We start from the raw sequence: 9,264 nt of genomic DNA, 5'->3' as shown, positions 1-9,264 counted from the left end.
TTTTCCCCAACTTGAGAGAGGGCTTCAGCTAGGGTTTTGAGGGGTATTGGCTAGGGTTTTGGAGAGGTTCTACGGCTCTGACATCGCCTATCATTTTGAAGAAGGTTAATGGTAGAGTTTTCGTCAGCATCGATCCGGCGAGGTGTATCCTAGGCCGGACAAAGGATCCCTTCTGATGAGTAGAGGACTCTCCACAAGACCATCGACACGACAATCGAGGGGGTTTCTTTATGGATTCATTGCTTTTACATTTGATTTCTTTGATTTTACTTAGCTCCATGGAGAGCTAAACCCCTAGTGGATACTTGGGTGATTGTGAACCCTAGGATGTATTCGTTTCATTGAACTTCTTTATTATGCTTTCAATAAATTGATGTTTATTGTGAGTTCCAACCTTGAATGCTTGATTGTATGAACATTTCCCCTAGAGTGACAATAGGATTGAGAGTTCTTGTTGGTAACCTTGTGAGTGAGTGACACACCACGAGCGTTAGACAAAGCTAGGTTGGAGAGGGTTGAGAGAGTGAGTCGAGAGTTACAGGAGCGTCCTCTTTCCCCTCTAACGTGATAGATTCTACCTCTATTCCTCGAGTTCTTTGCGGCCATAATAGAGTGAATGGTCTAAGGGATGAATCTCTGCTGGGCTTAGTTGTGCATACAACGGAGTGAAGCGTTGAGGGGATCTTAGTATCTAGGGCTTAATTGCGGTTAGGGACCTTCCGCTTGGACCAAAGGGTTAGGTCTATAATTAGGAAGAGATTTATCACCTGGAATCCCTAGAACTCATTGCAACTTTATTCGAGTGCGAGGTTGAGAGGTTATTTAATCTCTCTTCCGGGACATGAATAGAGTTAGGCATAGTTGACCTTAGATTTGGGACTATGTATGTAAGGATTTCCATGACTCACCATTGCATTGATTAGGAAGCATAATAGAGAGTTCTTGCACTTGAAGCGATTTTCCTAGGTGAAGCATCATCCGAGTACCCCATCTTTATCAATTGCCTTACCTCCTCCTTACTTTTGCTCTCTTACTTGTTTCTTTTAATTGTTGAGAATTGAATCATTATCACACTTATCATTATTGATATTCCACATAGCTAAGAATAGAATTAAGTGTCTTTACTCCCTACTCCCTGTGGATTCGATACCCGCTCACCCAGGATTATTACTTCGACAAACCCGTGCACTTGCGGGATATACGCAAGGGGATCTTGTCAAGTTTTTGGCGCCGTTGCCGGGGAGCTAGGCATTTAGAGATACTTTGCACTTTGTTTTCTTAGCTATTTCACCACACATTCTAGTTCATATCTTCTTATTCTATCATCGTTTTGATTTTCTTTTTCTTTCTTTTTGGTGCAGCTCCAGGTTATGACCCGAGGGAATCCATCAATATTGATTGAAGAAGACCCTGAGCTCGAACGTACACTTAGAAGAAAAGGAAAAGAAACTGTGCAAGAACAGCATAATCCTGCAGATTTGGAAGTAGAAGGATCTAAAAACATGGAAGAACAAAATGAGCAACAACGAACACTATCCGATTATTCCAGACCTTCAGTGTTGGGGACACAATCGAGTATTGTGCGTCGCCCAATTACAGCTCAGAACTTCGAGCTAAAGCCGGCATTCATCCATATGCTGCAGCAGTCCGCACAATTCAACGGTTTGGCCAATGATGATCCAAATAGTCACATAGAGAGCTTCCTCGAGGTGTGCGATATGCTGAAGATAAATGGTGTGACGTTTGATGCCATCAAATTGAGAGCCTTCCCATTTTCCTTAAAGGGGAGAGCAAAGCAGTGGCTACACTCATTACCTAGAGCATCAATCACTACATGGGAGGAGATGGTAGAAGCTTTTCTAGCCCGTTATTTCCCTCCCAGAAAATCAGCAAAGCTTAGGAATGAGATCTCATCCTTTGTGCAGTTGGAATTGGAGTCTCTATTTGAGACATGGGAAAAGTTCAAGGAACTCCTGCGAAAGTGTCCGCAACACGGATTCCCGGAGTGGATGATTGTTCAAACCTTCTACAATGGTTTGAACCCGAGTACAAGGCAACTCTTGGATGCGGCGGCAGAAGGTATCTTAGGTTCCAAGACCCCCGATGAGGCTCGTCAATTGATTGAGGAATGGGGTTAAAAAGCTACCAGCGGGACGCTAGAGAGAAGAAAAAAATGGCCGGTCTCCATGAAATTGATGTGGTAACTTCATTGGCGGCCCAAGTGGAGAGTTTGAGTAAGAAGACACTTCGCAATCACACCGCCTCCTTGCACAACCTTGAAAATCAAGTGGGGCAAATTGCGAAGTCTCTCTCCGAAAGGCCACATGGAAGTTTACCAAGCAACACAGAAACCAATCCTAGAGAACATGTGAAGGCGATCACTTTGAGAAGTGGTCGTGAGGTTGAAGGGAGGCTTCCGAGTGAAAAGTCGAAAGAACACGCACCCGAGGTTGTAGAGGTTGAGGAGGGAGTAAACAAAGAGAAAGAGGTGGCACCCCCACCATTCAAGCCAAGAATCTCTTATCCCTCTAGATTGAAGAATGACCAAGGGGATGAACAGTATAAGAAGTTCCTGAGTTTGTTCAAGCAACTCCACATCAATATTCCTTTTGTAGAGGCATTGGCTCAAATGCCTAAGTACGCGAAGTTCCTGAAGGACCTATTGACTAACAAGAGGAAATTGGAGGAGAGTGCTTCAGTGGTGCTAGATGCTTCATGCTCGGCGGTGTTGCAAAAGAACATGCCGAACAAGAAGAAAGACCCGGGAAGCTTCATCATTCCGTATAACATCGGCAACTTAGGTGAGGAAATGGCATTGGCGGATTCAGGTGCAAGTATCAACGTCATGCCATATACTTTCTTCCAAAAGCTAGGCTTAGGAGAGCCTAGGCCTACTCAGATGACTTTACAATTGGCGGACCGAACGGTATGACATCCGAGAGACATCATTGAAGACGTGCTTGTCAAGTTGGACAAGTACATTTTTCTGGTTGACTTTGTAGTGCTAGATGTCGATAAGGATGCAGATGTACCCTTGATACTTGGGAGACAGTTCTTGCAGACTTCCAAAGCATTGATTGACATGGACGGCGGAGAGCTCACATTGAGATTTGGAGATGACAAGCTCACATACCGCCTTGTTGAAGCCATGCGGCATTCTCTTGATTTCGATGACACTTTATACTTTCTAGACACTACTGATGAGCTTGTTGATGAATATGTGCAGGGAATGTTCAACCCGGATCCATATGAAGGTTTGTTCGACCAAGAGGAGAGCAATGAAGAAGTAATGATGCTTGGTTCGACTGGAGAAGAAACATCTACCCCGGGGATCTTGAAGACGGTGCTCCGGAAAATGAAGGGAGCTCGGAGACGCCACCGAAAACGCTCCAAGATTGTTGGAGACGTACATGAGCCAAGGAAGTTGGACGAACCATTGCTAGGTGGTCTGAAGCCCTAGAGTACACCCTCTACCCTCAAGAGACTTTGCTCATCATGCTTTCAAGCCATGGGTAAGAGGGCAACCTTCATTTATGAACCCCCGTGAGGTAAGAAAGATACGTCAAGCTTAGTGACGTTAAACAAGCGCTTCTTGGGAGGCAACCCAAGTGTTTATTATTGTCGCACCTTTTAGTTTAGTTTGTTTTCATGAATAAACTGTTAAGTGTTGGTGTTTCAATTTTTAAGTGCTTGTGCTGTGATTTTGTTGTGGGTTTTTAAAAGAACTCATTGTGTGTTTTGTTGAGAGTTGGCGAAGTTTGGTCGTTTGAGTTCTATTTCATGTTTTTATCTGGTAAATTTTGCATAATATAGCAGGCTCTGAGTGTGTAAACATGTTCAGAATAGTTCTACAGAGCCTGCAGGTTTTTCTAAGTCATCCAGAGAAAACACACGGGCGTGTGGAATTTCCACACGCCCGTGGGTGTATACTGCGAGCTCATCTAGAGAAGGCACAGGGGTGTGCTGCTGCCCCTGTGAACGACCATGCAACTGGCGCACGCCCGTGGGTAATTTCCACACGGGCGTGTAAACTCCTACAGAGTTGGGCAGATTTTCCCGAGAGCACACAGGGCCGTGGACTCGCCCCTGTGGCCGACCTTGTGAACCACACACGGGCGTGGGTAATTTCCGCACGCCCGTGCGAATCTCTGCAGTGTGTTCCCTCCATCCCGAGAAAACACAGGGGCATGCGGCTGCCCCTGTGAGTTGAGCATGTAAATGCCCACGCCCGTGGGGAATTTCCGCACGGGCGTGTAAGACTTGATATTTTTCTCAGATGTCCAGGGATGCCACAGGGGCGTGCGTCTGCCGTTGTAGGTCTGCCGCACGGGCGTGTGTAATTTTCACACACCCGTGTGGATGCACAGAATGCCAAAAGTCGCGAGTTCTATTTAAAAGAGGATGATTCCTCTCCCTCTTCACGACTACTTTTCACTTGAAAACACTCTCACAGTACTCTCCGAGTCCATAGCGTCAGTTTGGTAGAATTTTAGCGAAGTTTTCCGGTCGGCTCTTCATTTTCTCAATCCTCCTCGTCGGTAAATCCCTATTCATCATCTTCTTCATCAATTCATAGTTTCTATCGATTAATCTGGTTAATAATGCTTCATTTCTTCAATTGGAACGATGATTTATGTTTAGAACGAAGTTAGAAGTATTATTAAGTTGTATTTTTGAATTGTTGATGTGTGGGTGTGCGGTTCTCACGCCCAGTGGATCCACACGGGCGTGCGGAAATTCCACACGACCATGTGGATTTCTGCAGCATTGTTTTATCAATTTGTTTGATCAATTTCGTTTAACTTTTGCAGATCATGGCACCTAGGTCAAAGAAGCAAGCTAATAAGAGGCCACGTGAGTCATCCCCTGAGCCCGAGGGCATGCGATTTGTGATTCCCGAACATCAGGTCCATTATGAGCATTTGTCGAGACTCCATTTTGGACAGACTCAATTTTTGGACAACACTATACTATGGGAGCTTCAGCAGGGAGATGAGTTTGCCGATGAGATCGAGGATCTAGTTTCACAAAGTGGTTGGCGGCAGTTACTGATGATTAGAGAGCCAGCCATCTAAGAGTTTGCACTGGAGGTGCTATCCTCGTTCGAGTTTGATAGAGCGTATTCGAGCTTCGATAGTTTGGACACCATTCAGTTCAGAGTATTTGGACGCCACCATAGCTTGCGCATTACGCAGTTTTCCGTACTACTTGGCTTGTACAAGGAGGCATTCACGGATACAGAGGAGTATGCACAGTTGCCTACTGATTATCCTAGAACCTTGATCCCACAGAGAGCTTACAGAGTACTATGTGGTCAAGGTCAGTATGAGCCAGTGGTGTCCAAGGCCACGTGCCTTTTCCGACCTGCATACAGATATTTGCACGCCATCATGAGTAGGTCGGTGAATGGCCGCGGTGACAGTACTGGTGTTTTGAGCCGTCAGGAGCTGCTGTACTAGTACTCGATGGTAGAGCGCGTACCGATTCATTTAGGGCACATTCTGGCAGAGTACATCAGACACCAGGGATACTATGCTAGACTGGGAGCGATCTTCTCGGGCCCCTACATTACGAGATTAGTGCTGGGCATGGGTCTCTTGGATTCAATTCGCAGGGCCGAGAAGACGAGTGTATCCGCTCCCCTGAGTTTAGAGACTATGCGGTTGACGTGCATGGACCGCAGGGTTCGGACAGGGGTCTTTGCTTTAGTCCTACCAGCCCCAGAGATAGCTGAGGATGAGGGTGATGAAGCCGGAGCATCTCAGCCCGTCCCTGAGCCTCAGCCAGCATCGATGGAGACTGAGACACCTCCAGCAGCCGAGGAACCATCCCCAGTGCGTATGTTTTCACCATCTCAAGCCAATGATCGCTTTGAGAGGCTCGAGAATGCTATAGGAGTGGTCCGAGCTGAGGTTGCTGAGATTCGGGCTACGCAGGCCACTCAGTATACAGAGTTCATGCCACGTTTCGACATATTACAAAAGATCCTAGAGCGAGACATTGCCTCATTATTTGTCCTGCAGCTGAGGACCCTTCAAGCCCCGTCAGTTCCTCCAGCACCTCCATCCTCGACTCCAGCACCGGTGGACCCACCATGTGCTTCCACTTCATCAGCAGCAGCAGCAATAGAGCTTGAGAGTGACTTCGACATTTGACTTTTCTTTTACTTTCGTGCATTTTACTTTATTCTATTTTCTTGTTTTTAGACTTGTTCACTCAGAAAGGATTTTTCCTTCTGAGTTTATGTTATGTTGCATTTACCGAGTTGTCTTCATTGCTTCATCTTTTATACACTCGAGTTATTTTTGTTTTTCTTGAGCTTTACTGAACCCCCTCGTGTATGCGTGCAGATGGTCTTGTCATCTTGGGAATTGAGACTTAGTCATGGGCACGGCCAAGGTGCTTCGGCACTTGGCCGTGTGAGCTTCACAACCCGTTGGAACACTACTCCCAATGAATTAGCTTCATCAAACGCAACACTAGGAGTCAGGGGAGTATTGCTTTGATTGCTTCTCCCACATCTATTTTTGAATGATATATTTTGAGTGAGCTTGCACGTGTACATTGAGGACAATGTACAACTTAAGTGTGGGGGGCAGTTTCATAATGCGCACATCTTTTCTATTGTTCTTGATTGATATATGCTCACATAGCCAATGGCGGTTCACCTTAGTTGCAATGATTGTATTTTTAAGTCTAGGAGAATTGTTAACATCGAATATTTTTATGCTCTAGTTCTTGCTTGAATTTTTAGGAATTTTTGCCCGATTTACACTTAGTGCACTACTCACTCTCTGAACTCTATTGGAAACTCATGTTCGATGTTAAAGGGAATAGTTAGGTTTACTTCTTTAGCTAAATTAAAAAAATAAAATAAAAAAAATTGGAAATGAAAAGAAGGAACAAAATAGTTTTATTGTTTATTTGTATTTGTTGGGTGGAAAGAGCTACCACCTATGAAGTATGAAGCTACTCTCACAAGTCGGATACTAGTTATGCTCTAATGAGAGAAAGAGCTATCTCATAGGATGAGTGAAAGCTACCACTCGGGTAGAAAGAGCTACCACCTTGAAAGTGTGAAGCTACTACCATCTTTTAAAATTTTTGTCACTTTTGTAGATAAATAAGTCCCTTGTACTTAGAACTTTGACGAGTATACTTTGGGTTGTTTTGAGTGAGTTCACACACACACGAAATTCAGGTTTGTTGTCCTTTTTTATTCAAGTTTTTAGCTAGAGCATTGATTTTTCGTATTTAGTGTTGAAATTTTCCTTACTTGTAGAATACTTTCTTTGTATGCCTCGGTGAACCTAAGGCCAAGCACTTTCAATATTTTCTTCATTGATGCACAGAATGTTTTAATGTTTGCTTGAGGACAAGCAAAAGCTTAAGTGTGGGGGAGTTTGATAAGTACTTGTGCGATATGAATGCGAAGTGTTCATTCCTTATGTTGAGCATTACTTTTCTCAGGTTTTTACACTAATATGTGTGTTTTTATGTTACTTTTATGCAGGTAGGGTTGTGAGGCCGAGTATGAAGGAAATAGGCCAATATGGATCATAATGCACCTATTTTGGAGGAAATCTTGCTAAGGTTCAAACGCGAAGACATAGGTCAGGTGTGAGATGCTAGAGTGTGTGCCAACCTCCTCGCATTCGAGTGAGCACATCCATTTGGAGGGGCACAAAGGCAGTCACACTCTAGCATTCCGATTTATGCACATAAGAACGAGAGCTCCACCAACATGTATATCATTGAAGAAGCAAGTGATTCACGACGTAAATGTGTGCCCGTTTGCGTTACCCCGATGAAAATATGGAATTGGGAAGTTATTCAGGTCGGAGCTGTAGAAAAGCAATGTAGCAGCACTGTTCACAGCCGGCCGAGAAATCAAAGAAACAGAGAATCCACACGGGCGTGGGGAAATTATCCACGGCCGTGTGGAATTCCGCACGGGTACGTGTACCGTCCACGCCCGTGGAGTCGCCCGATTGCAGCCCTATTTAAAGCCGGTTCAGCCCCGATTTTGGTATTCTTTTCTCCATCTTTTCCCCAACTTGAGAGAGGGCTTTAGCTAGGGTTTTGAGGGGTATTGGCTAGGGTTTTGGAGAGGTTCTACGGCTCCAACATCGCAAGTTATTTGGAAATGGTTATTGGGAGAGCTTTCGTCGGCATCGATCCGGCGAGGTGTATCCTAGGCTGGACAAAAGATCCCTTGTGATGAGTAGAGTACTCTCCACAAGACCATCGACACGACCATTGAGTGGGTTTCTTTATGGATTCATTGCTTTTACATTCGATTTCTTTGATTGTACTTAGCTCCATGGAGAGCTAAACCCCTAGTGGGTACTTGGGTGATTGTGAACCCTAGGATGTATTCGTTTCATTGAACTTCTTTATTATGCTTTCAATAAATTGATGTTTATTGTGAGTTCCAACCTTGAATGCTTGAACTTCAGTTTGAACATTTCCCCTATAGTGACACTAGGGTTGAGAGTTCCTGTTGATAACCTTGTGAGTGAGTGACACACCACAAGCGTTAGACAAAGCTAGGTTGGAGAGGGTTGAGAGGTTGAGTCGAGAGGTACAGGAGCGTCTCCTTTCTCCTCCGACGTGATAGATTCTACCTCTATTCCTCGAGTTCTTTGCGGCCATAATAGAGTGAATGGTCTAAGGGATGAATCTCCGCTGAGGCTTAGTTGCTCGTGCAACGGAGTGAAGTGTTGAGGGGATCTTAGTATCTAGGGCTTAATTGTGGTTAGGGACCTTCCGCCTGGACCAAAGGGTTAGGTCTATAATTAGGAATAGATTTATCTTTTGGAATCCCTAGAGCTCATTGCAACTTTATTCGAGTGCGAGGTTGAGAGGTTATTTAATCTCTCCTCCGGGACATGAATAGAGTTAGGCATAGTTGACCTTAGATTTGTGACTATGTATGTAAGGATTTCCATGACTCACCATTGCATTGATTAGGAAGCATAATAGAGTGTTCTTGCACTTGAAGCGATTTTCCTAGGTGAAGCATCATCCGAGTACCCCATCTTTATCGATTGCCTAACCTCCTCCTTACTTTTGCTCTCTTACTTGTTGCTTTTAATTGTTGAGAATTGAATCATTGTCACACTTATCATTGTTGATATTCCACATAGCTAAGAATCGAATTAAGTGTCTTTACTCCCTACTCCCTGTGGATTCGATACCCGCTCACCCGGGATTATTACTTCGATAAACCCGTGCACTTGCGGGATATACGCAAGGGGATCT

The 9,264-nt window shown here is 44.6% G+C and overlaps 1 non-coding gene across 1 annotated transcript; it reads right to left on the bottom strand.

The window, feature by feature from the left end:
* Positions 1 to 1,892: 1,892 nt before the first annotated feature.
* Positions 1,893 to 1,999, bottom strand: LOC120268018. Its single transcript, XR_005538689.1, has one exon. It is a non-coding gene; the product is annotated as a small nucleolar RNA R71 (small nucleolar RNA).
* Positions 2,000 to 9,264: the final 7,265 nt, after the last annotated feature.

Source organism: Dioscorea cayenensis, chromosome 8, assembly GCF_009730915.1.
Source record: "Dioscorea cayenensis subsp. rotundata cultivar TDr96_F1 chromosome 8, TDr96_F1_v2_PseudoChromosome.rev07_lg8_w22 25.fasta, whole genome shotgun sequence".
NCBI lineage: Eukaryota > Viridiplantae > Streptophyta > Magnoliopsida > Dioscoreales > Dioscoreaceae > Dioscorea > Dioscorea cayenensis.
Note: the sequence above shows the minus strand (reverse complement) of the source record. Positions and strands in the feature narration are given on the sequence as shown.